Here is a 16,820-nt window from a genome sequence, read left to right as displayed (position 1 = left end):
ATAAAAATATATGAACTGTTTAAATTATTGTATTTTTTATCCTGCCAAATACGAAATGCATATAGAGATATTTGTATGATTATGAAGATAGAACAAAACCAAAGATATTCTGTGTGCTGGGATTGGCTACTGACATTGAGGTTGAATCTCAAAACTTTTTTCATGAATTGTCCCTCCGTCTTGCCCTTATTCAACTCGCTTTGCAGCCAATCCAATTCACATTTCTCCAAATTTTCTCAGAGGTGATAATTCCACATCTTATCAGTAAAATGCCTTTGAAACCACCGGCCAGCAAGACAATTCCCCTAGGAGAAAAAGTTAATAGAATAAGATCCATGAAAACATCTTTTGTACGAAAACTCAGGGAAAGTTTTTTTTCTTTTTCAGGATTGTTTTGGCTAAGGAGGTGCTGAAAAGTTATCTAATAGATAGGATTACATAGAAATGAGAGATAATTCATGGGATCAGTTTTGTAACAGCCAGCCAACCAGATAGAGTTATAGAAGTTCAGGAAGTTCCAATTCAATTTTTTCCTTATTTTTTAGATCTGCTGAAGGTGGAAAATTCTAAGCATTATTCTCAGGGAACTGAATAATAGGATAGATGAATAGGATAGATTGTGAATTTCTCATAGAGATGTCGCAAACATAGAATTTTCCGTTCGCAAACGTGAACTTCTGCAAATGTTAGCGAACAGGTGAATCTGGCGAACCGTCATAGACTTCCATGGGGGGGTGAATTTTAAAACCTACAAAGACTGTTTCTGGCCACAAAAGTGATGGAAAAGTTGTTTCAAGGGGTCTAACACCTGGACAGGGGCATGTCGGAGGGGGATCCATGCCAAAAGTCCCACCACAAATTACGGAGTTGACGCAAAGTCGAGTTTTAATCCCTAAATCACAGGAATCACATTATGCATAGCTCTGGGTGTCAATGGGCTGTGGAGTGTCACACACAGAGAGATGCAATAGTATTATCAGAATACAGTGAAATAATAATGCGCTGGAGTGGTTCTGCGCCTGCAGCTTAATAAGGCAACAGCAGTAGTGCACACAGCTCTGGGTGTCAGTGGGCTGTGGAGTGTCACACACAAAAAAACACAGGAGACTGATGTGCTAGCCCTCAATAGGGCTGCTTGGGGTGCTTTCACAGCAAGTGAGGAACAAGAACACAGGCCCAGCTAATGCTTTCCCTGCCTATCTGCTGCAAGTCTGACCCTGCTCTCACTAACAGTCAGCAGCCAGCAGAGAATGAATCCAATATGGCCACCGCTACTACTTTTTCATAGGGGGTGGGGTTTCAGGTGAGAGTGCTAGCTGATTGGCTGCCATATGTTTGCTGACTGTGAGGTCAGGGCCGGATTTGTACTTTTTACCGCCCAAGGCCAATTATACCGTCTGTATGGTTGTTATCTCCCTGTGCCGCAATGAGAATTCTGCTTACATCATTGGATGTCACAGACAATAACTATTTCAGTAATACGCGTATAAATTATAAGTTATATTTTCCTTAAGAACTTTTATGTTATGTTTGCCATCTCGTTAATGATGGACCCATTGTGCCACAATGTGAGTTAGGCTGAAGTGTACCTGTATGATAGAGCTTACAGGTCTTGCAGGGACGACACAAGTACACAGGACAGAGAGTTCAAAGGTTAAAGCTGTCCTTGTAGATAGGGATGGCTGCATGGAACAGCTTTACTGTCCCTCACTGAGCCGCCCCTAAATTTCTGGTGCCCTAGGCCATGGCCTATGTGGCCTTTCCAGAAATCCGGCTCTGTGTGAGGTAAGGGGTCAAGGTTTAGCTCAATGATGATGTACAGGGGGCGGGTCAAACACAGCAAGTGTTTGGTGTTTTGCCCTGAATGCAAACAGCACATGTTCGCAGAATACCGCTCGCCAGTGAACAGTTCGGGTCATCTTTATTTCTCAATGCACAGACCCAATAACATTTTTGGGGAGTTTGCGATAATTTTTTTTCCTTGGAAAAATTAATTGTATCTCTCAAATATAAACAGAGTATAATGTATGGTCACTTTAATTGTTGCACACAACTAGATTCATTCAGCCGCTACTTTAACGTTTTATCAACCCTCTGGATGATCTGATAAGACCCAGGTGAGGGCCTCAAACTCTTACTACATTGCTTGTTCCCCAAGGTAATTTTATGCATTGAAAATGCCATTTTCGATTTTGAGAAAATATTGCGGAAATACATTGTATTTTCAAAAATTTGCGAAAATCATGAAAAATTGCAATTTTAGTACAAAATGATTTGCAATGGTATTTTTACTCAAAAGTGGAATTTTACATTATTTTCGTGAAAATGAATGCAAAAAAAAAAAATCGGCATTTTTGCTGATCGACAGTTTTAAAAATATCCACTCTGGGTTTGTTGAGTCACTCTGGTTTTCTATTGTCTGTTGGAAGTTAAAAGGAACAGGTCAGAGACATATGGAGGCTCCCATCTGTATTTCCTTTTAAATAATATCAGTTGCATGGCAGCCCTGCTGATCTCTCATGCATCAGTAGTGTCTGAATCACACGCCTGAAGCAAGCATGCAGCTAATCCAGTCCCACTTCATTCAGAAACATCTGATCTGCTTGCTTATTCAGGGTCTATGGCTAAAAGTATTGGAGGCAGGAGGATCAGCAGGACTACCAGGCAACATGCATTGTTTAAAAGGACATAAATACAGTGGGTTGCAAAAGTATTCGGCCCCCTTGAAGTTTTCCACATGTTGTCACATTACTGCCACAAACCTGAATCAATTTTATTGGAATTCCACATGAAAGACCAATACAAAGTGGTGTACATGTGAGAAGTGGAATGAAAGTCATACATCATTCCAAACATTTTTTTACAAATAAATAACTGCAAAGTGGTGTGTGCGTAATTATTCAGCCCCCTTTGTTCTGAGTGCAGTCAGTTGCCCATAGACATTGCCTGATGAGTGCTAATGACTAAATGGAGTGCACCTGTGTGTAATCTAATATCAGTACAAATACAGCTGCTCTGTGAGGGCCTCAGAGATTGTCTAAGAGAATCTTGGGAGCAACAACACCGTGAAGTCCAAAGAACACACAAGACAGGTCAGGGATAAAGTTATTGAGAAATTTAAAGCAGGCTTAGGCTACAAAAAGATTTCCAAAGCCTTGAACATCCCACGGAGCACTGTTCAAGCAATCATTTAGAAATGGAAGGAGTATGGCACAACTGTAAACCTACCAAGACAAGGCCATCCACCTAAACCCACAGGCCGAACAAGGAGAGCGCTGATCAGAAATGCAGTTAAGAGGCCCATGGTGACTCTGGATGAGCTGCAGAGATCTACAGCTCAGGTGGGAGACTCTGTCCATAGGACAACTATTAGTCGTGCACTGTACAAAGTTGACCTTTATGGAAGAGTGGCAAGAAGAAAGGCATTGTTAACAAAAAAGCATAAGAAGTCCCGTTTGCAGTTTGCCACAAGCCATGTGGGGGGCACAGTAAACATGTGGAAGAAGGTGCTCTGGTCAGATGAGACCAAAATGGAACTTTTTGGACAAAATGTAAAACGCTATGTGTGGCGGAAAACTAACACTGCACATCACTCTGAACACACCATCCCCACTGTCAAATATGGTGGTGGCAGCATCATGCTCTGGGGGTGCTTCTCTTCAGCAGGGACAGGGAAGCTGGTCAGAGTTGATGGGAAGATGGATGGAGCCAAATACAGGGCAATCTTGTAAGAAAACCTCTTGGAGTCTGCAAAAGACTTGAGACTGGGGCGGAGGTTCACCTTCCAGCAGGACAACGACCCTAAACATAAAGCCAGGGCAACCATGGAATGGTTTAAAACAAGACATATCTATGTGTTAGAATGGCCCAGTCAAAGTCCAGATCTAAATCCAATCGAGAATCTGTGGCTAGATCTGAAAACTACTGTTCACAAACGCTGTCCATCTAATCTGACTGAGCTGGAGCTGTTTTGCAAAGAAGAATGGGCAAGGATTTCAGTCTCTAGATGTGCAAAGCTGGTAGAGACATACCCTAAAAGACTGGCAGCTGTAATTGCAGCAAAAGGTGGTTCTACAAAGTATTGACTCAGGGGGCTGAATAATTACGCACACCCCACTTTGCAGTTATTTATTTGTAAAAAATGTTTGGAATGATGTATGATTTTCGTTCCACTTCTCATGTTTACACCACTTTGTATTGGTCTTTTACGTGGAATTTCAATACAATTGATTCATGTTTGTGGCAGTAATGTGACAACATGTGGAAAACTTCAAGGGGGCCGAATACTTTTGCAACCCACTGTATGTCAGCCTCCACATCCTTCTCACTTTAACTACTTAAGCCGCACGAACGTGAGTCTCACATCCGCGGCTGCGGTGGCTACAGCCACAGGGGTGCGACACACGTCTGTAAAGTTTGCGGGGCTGCGTGCGCAATTATGCGGAAGAAAGCTCATGATCGCGATGGTCCTAAAGACAGGGGGGATTGGTGGCAGGGGGCAGAAGTCCCCTGAGCCAGTCTGTGCTTGTCCGGTGAGAATGATCACTGTTTTTGTTCAAAAACAGTGATCATTCTCAAATGGTGCAGCTGTGCTCCCTCCCGCTCGCTCATTTCCACCGCTCCCGCCGCCGATCGTGAGATTAATTAATGGGAACTTTGTGTCCCATTCATTCATCTCCCCTCTAGGCCCCTGTGATCACCGGCATCAATAAGATGCCTGCGTCACTTCCGGAGTAACACAGCCACGCATTACTTCCTATTTAGCGTACTGATTGTATGTTAATAGGAAATAATGTGCAAGGACATCTTGTGGCCAAAAAGTAAAATTACACCTATATACATTAGGGAATAAGCATGTTTTAATATGTATGTCAAGAGGGTATATTTTCATTAAATTATGGGCTTGTGATTAGTGATGGATATCATTTAACCACTTCTCTACCACAGGGGTTTTCACCTAAAAACCACAGCAATTTTCACATTTAAGGGAGGCAAGGGTTAATGGGCTTAATGGGGGTATAATTTATTTAAAAAAAAACTCACTGATGCTGATCAGTCACTAATGCTGTGTTAGTTATCTGATATCCTCTCATGCGTGATCTCAGTAATGTAACAGCATAGTGACTGATACAATGTTTACACACATTCTGCATGAATGAGCACTGTCATTGGCTTTGTGAACACATGTTCACATCAGCCAATCACGGACCAGCGGGTGCCTGACGCGTATGCACGTCCGCGTGCACGCGGACGCGACCGCGATCGTGCACAGAAGGAAAATAAACAGGAGTTGCCTATCTACGCCCCTGTGACTCAGGTGAATTTTAAAGGGGCGTAGATAAGCGTGGCAGAGGTTGTTAAGTGGTTAAATGTTGCAATAACTGGGACAAATGGGCAGATAAAATGTGTTGCTTTTATCCAAAGTTTTATGTTTTATTTTAAAACTGAGAAATAATGATTTTGTTCTCCCATTTTTTTCTTATTATTCCCGTTAAAAATGCATTTAGAATAAAATAATACTTAGCATAATGTACCATCGAAAGAAAGCCTAACTGGTGGCGCAAAAAAACAAGGTATAGATCATTTTGTTGTGATAAGCAGTGATAAAGTTATCGGGGAATGAATGGGAGAAGCACCGAAATGTGAAAATTCCTCTCGTCCATAAGGTGAAAACAACCCGCGGGCTGAAGTGGTTAAAGTGAATGGGAACCGCATTTAAAAAAAAATGAGATAGATATTTACCCAAGGAGAGGGAGGCTCTGGGTCCTATAGAGCCTTCCGGCTCCTCTCCTGGTCCCCTCGTTCCAGTGCTGGCTCGCCCGGTAGCAGTATTTGACTAAAATTAGTCAAATACTGCTTTACCCGGCCGAAGGAGGCTTCAGAAGTCTTCAGGGAGCCCGAGTGCTCCTGAAAAAGGGCGGCCCTGTACTGCGCCTGCACAAGCACGCCCTCTTACACGCTCACGCCTGTGCAGTATGGAGCCGCACGTCTTTGGGAGGACACGGCTCCCGAAGACTTCCAAATACCCTTTCAGTGGGGGATTGAAACGGTTGGGGGGGGGGGGGGTGGAGCCAGCACAGGAGAGAGGGCACCGAGAGAGGAGGCGGAAGGCTCTATACAACCCAGAGCCTTCCCTCTCCTTAGGTAAGTATTTGCTTCATTTTTTTTAAAATGCGGTTCCCATTCACTTTAAGCCTCCAGGCCAGGGTGGTGCAGCCTTCATCACTCCAAGCCACAATCTCTCCATATTGTGCTATATCAGCCATCGCCTCTGTATATTATGCGCACAAGAGAAGGTGGAGGCATTATTAATGGTTGCACTGATGCGGTAGAACGGTTTTAGTGCTATATAAGAATCTAGTCTTTTATATTTTCATATTTCCCTCATAATGGCGTCCGTTTAAGATGTACTCCCGGCATTCATTTCCCCCCGCAATCTATTTGCCTAGTCCCAAAATAAGAGGTGAGTATAGCGCTGCTGTGTATATGAAGTGTAATAGATTGCTAACAAGGTTTCCTGCACTGAGCGTTCCCCGGAACCTGCCGGCGTTCCGTGATTTACAGGAAGAGGAATGACAAGACTGTATGATTTGTGACAGGCAGTGATCTCCTTCCCTTCCCAAACTGCAATGGAGACAAATGGGCTGATTAGCGGAGAGACGCGAGGTGACTGCGGCAGAGAGACTCCCCTTCTGATCTGCTCACAACCGGATGAGGCAGAATCTGGTCTGCCGATCGGTGTTTACACCGCTGTAAAATATTATCTGCAGTCTCAGGAAACATCCAGCAGACACAAAAACGAGGAGACGGGTGGGGGTGGTCAAAAATTTCAGATTCCGCGGAAATTCGCATTTCTTCCAATCCCAATTTCCATTTACTTCCATTTTTCGATTTCCACTTTTTGAGGAATGTTTTATCTGTAATTTTTTTTGCATAAGAGAATGCAAAATATGAAAGAAATGAAGAAATTGGAAAAGACGGAAATCGGGAAAATGGAAAATCTGTCTTGCCTAAAATTACCGCGGGGATCTTTTTTGCAGAAAAATTCAGCATTCTCTGATTTCTGCCCAAGTTCTGCGATTGGGCTAAAATTCCACGGAATACGAATGAGCATTCCCAGTGACGGGAGGGTGTTTTTTTTAAGTTCAACTGGACCATGAAAAAACTTTCTTTTCTCACAAAAAAATGTCTTTGAATTTTGGGAGGTACCTCAAACTTTTAGAGAACCGATTTTGTGAATCCCATTAAAGGTAAAGGGCTGACTGTAAACGTACAGTAAATAGCAAAGCCCCTATACATGTTAGAAACCCCTACATTTGCTAGGTATGTGTGGTAAAACCGTGGCAACAAGACGAAAAATAAAAGTTCCAAAAAGAACTTTAGGGTTTCTAACGAGATAAACAGAGGAACACCAAGAGCCCCAATAGTGTAATATGTACTGGTAAATGGTTACTAGATAGAGTAAATATTAATGCTCACAAACCAGGGTTACCATTAGGCAACCACTGTAAAGGCAGGTGGGAGATTATCCTGACCCCACTCAGGAATAAGAAGTCGCTCTCTGTAGATAGTAGAAAAGGGTCGCAACCCTCCACCCAGGGTGGATACAATATTATATAGGGTTTCTAGAAAATGGTAGTATAAGTGACAGCAGGCAAATAGGAGTTGTGCATGATGGACAGCTTACAGAAGACAGCATAAACAGTAGGACATGGACAAGGCCGGATTTAACATAAGGCAATGTAGGCTCGTGCCTACAGATGCCTGTTTATGTAAAGGCGGCTCACCCCCCCTCCCCGAGTTCCTCTCTCCCTCCTTCCCTATGCAGAGTCCTGAGCAGAGTGTAAATGAGAGGTTACTCGCCCTTCTCTAAGCATTCCACTGACGAGATTTCCCTTCAGTAAGGAGCACCTCTAGCTACTTAGTATTACGTAGCCAGATGTACCCTCAATATTAAGGGACACCTGTAGCTACCTGTGATGGGCAAGGGAAGTAAGGGAGAAGTGACAGCTGAGCCAGCCAGCACACGCAGTGTGGTTTGACAGGCATTTGTAGGGTCATGGAGGGCGAATTGTAGGGTGCCTGGACATCTCTGCCTATAGGCTCCTGTGAGGTATATCCGGGTCTGGACATGGAGGCGGAACCCAGGGCTGGATGAGCCTAGAGGCACCAATGCACTAAGAGGCGTCTGTCACGGGTTTACAAACTCACTTTCTCCACACTGGAGCCACACTGCCTCCGGAGCATAGAGAGCTGGATGGGTGGGCTGCTTGGAACTGGCCATCCAGCCCACCTGTTCAGCTTTCTACAGTGTCGGACTGGGAGCTGGAAAAACTGAGGAAATCCACCTGCTGGCCAAGCAGCAGTAACCCTGGGTTATCACTCTCAAAAGAAACCTGCAGCAAGTCTTCACTGTGAGCAGCAACACCTGATTACTGCTGCTTGGCCAGCAAGTGGATTTCCCCGTTTCTTTCACTTCCCAGTCCAACACTGGCTTTCTATGCTTTGGAGGTGTTTGCGTCTCCTCTGCTCCAGGAAGGTGAACATGGTCATGCTGGGGTAAAGAACAAGGGAACAGGTAACGGCCAGGAAATGGGGGCATCGGGCACACGTGTGGGGCAGGCGAATCTCCAAACCAGGGATGAGCAACGGATGAATTCCGAATAGGTTCAATTCAGAATTCATCCAGGTAATTAACACACCTGAGCATGGTGGCGCGAAAGAGTTAAACTTACTCAGGAGCCTTCCGCTTTAATCCGTCCCACGCTGCGTTCCAATTCACGGTCACGTGACTTCTGCACCTCCTTTAGGGTTGACAGAAGGGGACAGTAGGGAACACATGGGGCCAGAAGGGGTTTCACTGGGGACAGAAGGGGACACATTGGGTAAAGATTGGAACACACGGGGAAAGAAGAGGTCACCCTAGGGACAGAAGAGGACACATGGAGGACACAATAATTGGGGGAGAACAGCTACAGGACACTCCTGGATTTGGACGCGTCAGGTATAGTATATATTATCCGTCTGATTTTTGCCCTCTAGACCAAGGTGCATCTTATATTCCGGAGCATCTTATACGGCGGTAAATACGGAAAGTTATCAGTAGGGGGAATATTTGTTATATTTCCCTACATCACCTAATGCAGGGAGAGCCATCTTTCTGCTTCTCCAACTAGCCACCGCCGGCACCATACGTACGCATCCAGCAAGACCTGCAAGATACTCTACTCATTTTTCTCTGGACGCCCCCTGTAACTCTGCTTCACTTTGTATCCATCGTTCATGAAAAAGATGTCCATCATTCTCAACTAAAATAACTTCTAAGTATCTAGAGAAACTTATAAAATTGCTTTTCTCTCCGGCTGTCCAATCTCCATCCAGTGTAAGAATATGAATTTATTTTGTGTGAATTGTCCCTGTCACCCCCTGTTTGCAGGTCTGAAATGTGTATCTGTGTGTATATCAGAGAGGCGTCTCGTGCGTTGCCCCCCGCTGGGCCCTGTAATAAGGGATCAGAATTTATACTACGTATGAAGATGCGGTGAATGAGGTCCCCCCCTTCCTCCCTCAGTGGCTCCATCATCTCCAAATTATACAAGGATTCTGTTTTCTTCTCACTTACATTTCCAATATAAAAATTCATACGCTCGCTCTGCTGGGTTCCTTCTCAGCCGAATAGTCATTTTTCTCTTTCTGTCCCTCCCCCCCCACTGGGGTAATTAAAATTACCATGGATAAAGCAAAACATCGAATGGCAAGAGAATTTCTGGAACTTTTCACACCTTGCCGGGGGTGAGAAGTGATCGCTGAAGTCTGTTTCCAAATGTTTAGAGCCCGGAATAGTATTTAGAGAACGTGAAAACTCAACTGCCTATAGAATGTAAACTATCATGACGAACTAATGGCTGCAAGTGCAAAAAATTCTGCAAATTACTTCTGTTTTAAAGAGAGTCTGAAGCCTAAAAAATCCCCGTTTTTACTTCCTATTCCGTTTAAGAGTTAATGTCATAGCTGAAACGCTGCATCCCCGTGGCTGAACACTCACTTAATCCGCGGGGGGGGGGGGAGGGGATTTGGGGAGCGCCTCCGTGTAGAGGCAGAGCTTTGGGCTGTAGCTCTGCTTCTACTCGCGTCAATCTGCGTGGATCTCCGCCTCTCCCCACCCCTCTCAGCTTTCTTTCACTGAGAGGGCGGGGAGAGGCGGTGATCAGAGCAGATTGATTGGACTGGAGGCAGAGCTACAGCCCAAAGCTCTGCCTCCCCCAGGCAGCAAAATCCACGACTTTGAAAGTTGTGGATTTTTGCCCCGGGATTTCGGTGGATTGAGCGTTCAGCCGCGGGGGTTCGGTGTTTTAGGTATGACATTAATTCTTAAGAGGAATAGGAAATAAAAATGTTTTTTTTTTGAGACTTCAGAGTCTCTTTAAGAAGGCAAACCATCCTAAGCATTGCTTTTTATTAGTAGGGCTTTTTGTTCTTTTAGTCTCCTATACTCTCCTTGTGGTTTGGGTCACCCTGAGCTACCTGGTTACTGTGTTGTACTGGTCCAAGCCCTATCCCATACAGCCATATCAATCCCTGCCATGCACTGAGGAGGAGGAGGACCACAAGTCCGAAACAGGCTGTCTGCATGTGGAGTTGATGAGGCTCTGTAATATTTAAAGCTATAGGCTTGCTAGACAACAGCGGTTCTGGATGCTTGCCTGGCTTACAGGGACGAAAAGAGATAATTTGCATATTCAGTAGTGGTGCATTGTGGGTAACCACAGATGTTCACTTAAAGCTGTATTATTGTAAATTCCTTCTGTTTTAAGAAGGCAAACCATCCTAAAAAATAGATTGGTGACATAACTGTCCTTAATCTTATAAAGGAATCAGGAAATGTGGGTGCCTGGGGCTAATGGGCTGTTTGGGCGGCGCCAAAGAAGAAGTTTGGGTGCTCGATAAATAGCGGGCCTGTCCAACCAAAATGTTTCATTTTGAGAATGTGTTTTGAAAAATTATTTTGACAGTTTTTAAATTTGTTTTGACAATTTTGATTTTGGCCTCATTCACTAAGATCATGCTGGAGATAATAAGGCAAGAGAAAACGTACCTCCACACATCGATCTTGCCTTATTTAGGTGTAGAGATACGTTTTTATAATGAGAGAGTTATCTTATCACTTCAGTCCTTAAAGGGGCACTATTGCGAATTCCCTTGTTTTTAGTCCTCTTAACATAAATATGTGTAAGTGGAGCGATGTTATTGCCACTTATTGTGGCTGATCAAAAGTATTTTTTACATTGCCACTAACCATTCATAGCTAGTGAGTCACGTCGGAAGATTTACCTTTCTGACGACGCGACTTGGCATAATCCATTCTGTAGTAGGAGGCATCTGTATTTGTAGATACTGCAGCCGTTACATCCCCCCCCCCCCCCCCTCTGGTCAGCCCAGCTAAGTTTGGTCCAACTTGTAACTGAACTATCGTGCAGTTACTGAGATCTGTGTGGGCTGCAGCCGCCGTACGGGTCTATAGTTACATGCTGCCCGTTGAGGACCTCTTATTTAAAGCTGGCACAGTGACGGACACCTATTGGTGTCCGTTGCTGTGGTAACCAGCAATCGGCTTTCTAATTGCGCAAGACAGCGGTGGCATCAGCGAGAAGACACAAGCACAAGTTGTGTTTGTGTCTTCTCGCTGATGCCGCCGCTGTCTTGCGCAATTAGAAAGCCGATTGCTGGTTACCACAGCAACGGACACCAATAGGTGTCCGTCACTGTGCCAGCTTTAAATAAGAGGTCCTCAACGGGCAGCATGTAACTATAGACCCGTACGGCGGCTGCAGCCCACACAGATCTCAGTAACTGCACGATAGTGCAGTTACAAGTTGGATCAAACTTAGCTGGGCTGACCAGAGGGGGGGGGGGGGGGGGGGGATGTAACGGCTGCAGTATCTACAAATACAGATGCCTCCTACTGCAGGATGGATTATGCCAAGTCGCGTCGTCACAAAGGTAAATCTTCCGACGTGACTCACTAGCTATGAATGGTTAGTGGCAATGTAAAAAATACTTTTGATCAGCCACAATAAGTGGCAATAACATCACTCCACTTAAAAACAAGGGAATTCGCAATAGTGCCCCTTTAAGTTACCTCCTATATAGTTATTTTCACACGCAGTTAATTAACAGCCTGTCTTTAACTTTCTGGAGTTATTTTAAGGATTGAAGAGTTAACTTTAGAGATCTTTCCTTAACTTAAAGACAGAAGAGTTAACTTTAGGTTTGCCTGAGGTAAAATGTTTCCTGAATACAACATGCCTCATCACCATGGTGATAAATCTAGAAATGTTATTAAAGACATGAGATAACCTTAGTGAATTGAAGCCTTTTTTGTCTTAGGGTTATGCACCACCAGTGGGGGCTTTAGGGTTATGCACCACCAGTGGGGGCCTTAGGGTTATGCACCACCAGTGGGGGCCTTAGGGTTATGCACCACCAGTGGGGGCCTTAGGGTTATGCACCACCAGTGGGGGCCTTAGGGTTATGCACCACCAGTGGGGGCCTTAGGGTTATGCACCACCAGTGGGGGCCTTAGGGTTATGCACCACCAGTGGGGGCCTTAGGGTTATGCACCACCAGTGGGGGTCTTAGGGTTATGCACCACCAAGTGGGGTTCTGTGCGAGAGTAGGGTCAGGTTTAGTTGTAGTAAAATATCGGTAATATTTACCAATGTTTTACTATGCTCATTACAACTAAATATAATTTTGTTTTCATTGTTATATATTTTGTGATTTTAGTACCATTATTTTAATGTATTTATTATTCTATCTCAGACAAAGATGAAGAAATGATGAAAACATTGTTACAGACAATGGTCTCAATTCACTAAGATCATGCTGGAGATAATAAGGCAAGAGAAAACTTACTTCCACACAGTAAGAGAGTTATCTTATCTCTTCATTCCTTATGTTACCTCCTCTGTAGTTAATTTACCTCCTCTGTAGTTAAGTTACGTCCTCTGTAGTTATTTTCACACGCAGTTAATTAACAGCCAGGGGCCGTATGCAATTCATTTTTTTCACCTGCGTTATCTCCAAGGAGATAATTTTCATCTTCTCTGTTAACTAAATTTTCAGCATTTTACAATTGAAAATATACCCAAAAGTTGGTGAAAAGTACTATCAAATTTATTCTGAGCATTTTCTTGCTTGCCGGAGACATAAAAGGCATTTTATGACAAGTTGTAAAAATATCACCTAGGAGAAAAACATGAATTGCATATAGGCCCCTGTCTTTAACTCTGGAGTTATTTTAAGGATTGAAGAGTTAACTTAAAGACAGAAGAGTTAACTTTAGGTTTGCCTGAGGTAAAATGTTTCCTGAATACTACATGCCTCATCACCATGGTGATAACTATAGAAACGTTATTAAAGACAGGAGATAAGCTTAGTGAATTGAGGCCAATGGCCTCAATTCACTAAGATCATGCTGGAGATAATAAGGCAAGAGAAAAGTTACCTCCACACAGTGAGAGAGTTATTTTATCTCTTCATTCCTTAAGTTACCTCCTCTTTAGTTAATTTACCTCCTCTGTAGTTATTTTCACATGCAGTTAATAAACAGCCTGTCTTTAACTCTGGAGTTATTAGGGCCTGTACACACTGAAAAACGCAAGCAAAATCGCAAGCGCATGAGTTTTTAAAATCGCAAGTGCATGTAGTTTTAAAAACGCATCGTATGCGTTTTTGATGCGTTTGCGTTTTTCTTGTAATTGCTGATTGGCTAAAGAATCCTTTGTTTTTTTTCTAGTTTACATTTCAACAGGAATCAGGAAATTTCAGAGTCTTCTGTGATACTGACTTCTGAAAAACGCAGGCAAAAACGCAAGCGCATGCGTTTTTAATGCGTTTTTCAAGCGCTGTGCTTAAAAAAGCGCAGCAGGCACTGCGATTGCGTTTTTCTAAAAACGCATCGCACCAGTGTGTACAAGTCATCACGATTTTCATTCTTTTTCAAAAGACCTTGCGATTTTAAAAACGCATGCGTTTTTAAAAACGCAGTGCAAGCGCAGCAGTGTGTACAGGCCCTAAGGATTGAAGAGTTAACTTAAAGACAGAAGAGTTAACTTTAGGTTTGCCTGAGGTAAAATGTTTCCTGAATACTACATGCCTTATCACCATGGTAACAACTCTAGAAGAGTTATTAAAGACAGGAGATAAGCTTAGTGAATTGAGGCCAAAATCTTATTTTATCTAAATTTTAGCTATACCCTATGCCCTTTTTTCCTGGTGCTTTTATTTGATTTAAGCCTTACAAGTCTTTATCATATTTCAATCCCAAGTGTTTTTGCAGGATAAAAGTTCGGGATGAAAAGTTTTGTCATGGAAAAAAAAGAGAGTGTCTCTTACATTTTGGCACTTTGTCACAGATTTTTTTTTGTTTTTTTTTTGCTAACTTTTTAGTGGTATAAAACTGCACCATATAAAAAGACCACTGCCACAAAAGAAATGTAAAAAAAAAATGCAAATAAAATGTACATATTTTCCAAAGTCAAATGCACCTATAAATTCCTTTTTCCTATGCTGCTGTCACTTACAGTAGGCTGTAAAAAACAGACAGATCTGACAGATTTTGGACTAGGCCATCTGCTCATGGAGTATTCTCAGTATTATCTTGATTCTTTACAAAAGCACTTCCTGCAAAGGATGTATACAAAGAAGTCAGCCAGCTTTCCTACTCATTTGCACACTGTTTTGGCGGTTAGAATGATAAACTGCAGTTCAGTATGTGGTTTTCTAAATAAAGAAATAACTGAAAATTCCCATAAGAAAATAGATTATTCCAAAATCTGGCAGATCTGTCTCACTGCCTACTGCAAGTGGCAGTGACAGTGGGAAAAAGTAATAAACAGTGCATTTTACTTCGGTAGAAAAGTACATTTATATGCATTTATTTTAAATTTTAAAATTTTTGGCAATAGTTGTCCTTAAACAACGTCTTCAAAGGGATTGCATGTTTTTTTTATCCATTAAAAAAGAAATGGCAAAAATTATATGTATTAAAATTTGTATTTGTAATTTGTTATTTTATTATTATCATTATTAATTTTTTATTTTATTTTTTTGCAATGAACATATGAATATATTTCAACTCGCCTGTAGATTGTTTTACTTAATGGGGTAAAATGAGCCATACATTACTTTTCTCCTATGTTGCTGTCATTTACAGTAGGTAGTAGAAATCTGACAGCAAAGACAGGTTTTGGACTAGTCCATCTCTTCATGGGGGATTCTCAGGGATTTATTTATTTTCAAAAGCACTCTGTCCAACTGCCAAAGAACTGTGTAGCGAGCAGGGAAGCCGGCCAACATCACTGTTTAAATAATTTTTAGGGAATATGTTTATAAAAAATAAAAACCTTGCTGAGAATCCCCCATGAAGAGATGGACTAGTCCAAAACCTGTCGCTTCTGTCAGATTTCTACTATCTACTGTAAGTGACAGCAACATAGGAGAAAAGTCATTTATGGCTCATTTTACTCTCAAAGAAACATACTTCTTATTTGTCTGTTTGCACATACTTTAAATTGTACAATTTTTCGCCATAGTGCTTCTTTAATTTTCAAATCGCTAACCTTGCAGAAGCTCTGCCTTATGGCTTAATGACTGACAGCCTTGTCTCTGCCCTCTCTAGCCTTACGTTATCTTTATTACAAAGCAGCAAAAGCAAGGACCTCTTTTGTGGTTACAAAGATCAAGTAGATCAAGTTAGAAGAAACATTTAAATTGTTATTTGCAATATTTGCTCATTCAAAAATAGAATGGCCTCAATTCACTAAACTTATCTCCTGTCTTTAATAACTCTTCTAGAGTTGTTACCATGGTGATGAGGCATGTAGTATTCAGGAAACATTTTACCTCAGGCAAGCCTAAAGTTAACTCTTCTGTCTTTAAATTAACTCTCCAATCCTTAAAATAACTCCAGAGTTAAAGACAAGCTGTTAATTAGCTGCATGTGAAAATAACTACAGAGGAGGTAAATTAACTACAGAGGAGGTAACTTAAGGAATGAAGAGGTAAGATAACTCTCTCACGTGTGGAGGTAAGTTTTCTCTTGCCTTATTATCTCCAGCATGATCTTAGTGAATTGAGGCCAATGTCTTTTCTATTAAAGATTTCATTTTAGCACGAGAGCGAACAATGATTATAAACACACCAAACATTCTTCATAAAGCTAAAAAGCCTCAGAGTTTGAGATGAACTCCAAGGTTTTAGAAGTGGGTATGAGGTGAGATTAAAACCCAAATACAACTTTTTTGTTGTTTTAGTTTTGGATGATGATTTTCACCCTGATGGTCTTTTACCTTATAGCCATTATAGCTTTAAAATAATACGTGCTACCATAATTAAAACCTATGTATTTTATTTGCCCATTTGTCCCGGTTGTTATACCATTTAAATTATGTCCCTATCACAAAGTATGTCATATCGCAACCTAGTAGGCAGCACCAGTACTTATAAATAAGCTCATTAATATATCAATAATGACCTATTGTGTGTGCAGAAAGGATTCAAAATAATACATCACTATAGCAACAACAGAGATGAATCCTACAAAGACCGCACCCCACAAAAATAAATCAAATATAAAGAGCTTTATTGTATACATAATTGCACAAAAAATTTGCTAAAAACAATTAAAACCATGATCCCCAGGTTGACACAAATGAATTAAGCCGAGTGGCTGTCAAATTTCATTAACAATGATTACAATTTAATAATTACATGAATAAAGCCCAGCCCTTCACTCAACCACAATAATCCGTATGTAA

General features: G+C 42.1%; 1 long non-coding RNA gene across 1 annotated transcript in view; it reads left to right on the top strand.

The window, feature by feature from the left end:
* LOC137528647 (uncharacterized) overlaps nucleotides 1-12,904 on the top strand; it is a 323,545-nt gene extending 310,641 nt beyond the window's left edge. The window contains exon 5 of the long non-coding RNA XR_011023449.1: nucleotides 12,823-12,904. This is a non-coding gene — a long non-coding RNA (uncharacterized lncRNA). The remainder of the gene's footprint in view (nucleotides 1-12,822) is intronic.
* Nucleotides 12,905-16,820: the final 3,916 nt, after the last annotated feature.

Source organism: Hyperolius riggenbachi, chromosome 8, assembly GCF_040937935.1.
Source record: "Hyperolius riggenbachi isolate aHypRig1 chromosome 8, aHypRig1.pri, whole genome shotgun sequence".
Taxonomy (NCBI): Eukaryota; Metazoa; Chordata; class Amphibia; order Anura; family Hyperoliidae; genus Hyperolius; species Hyperolius riggenbachi.
This window is presented reverse-complemented; position numbering and strand designations above follow the sequence as displayed.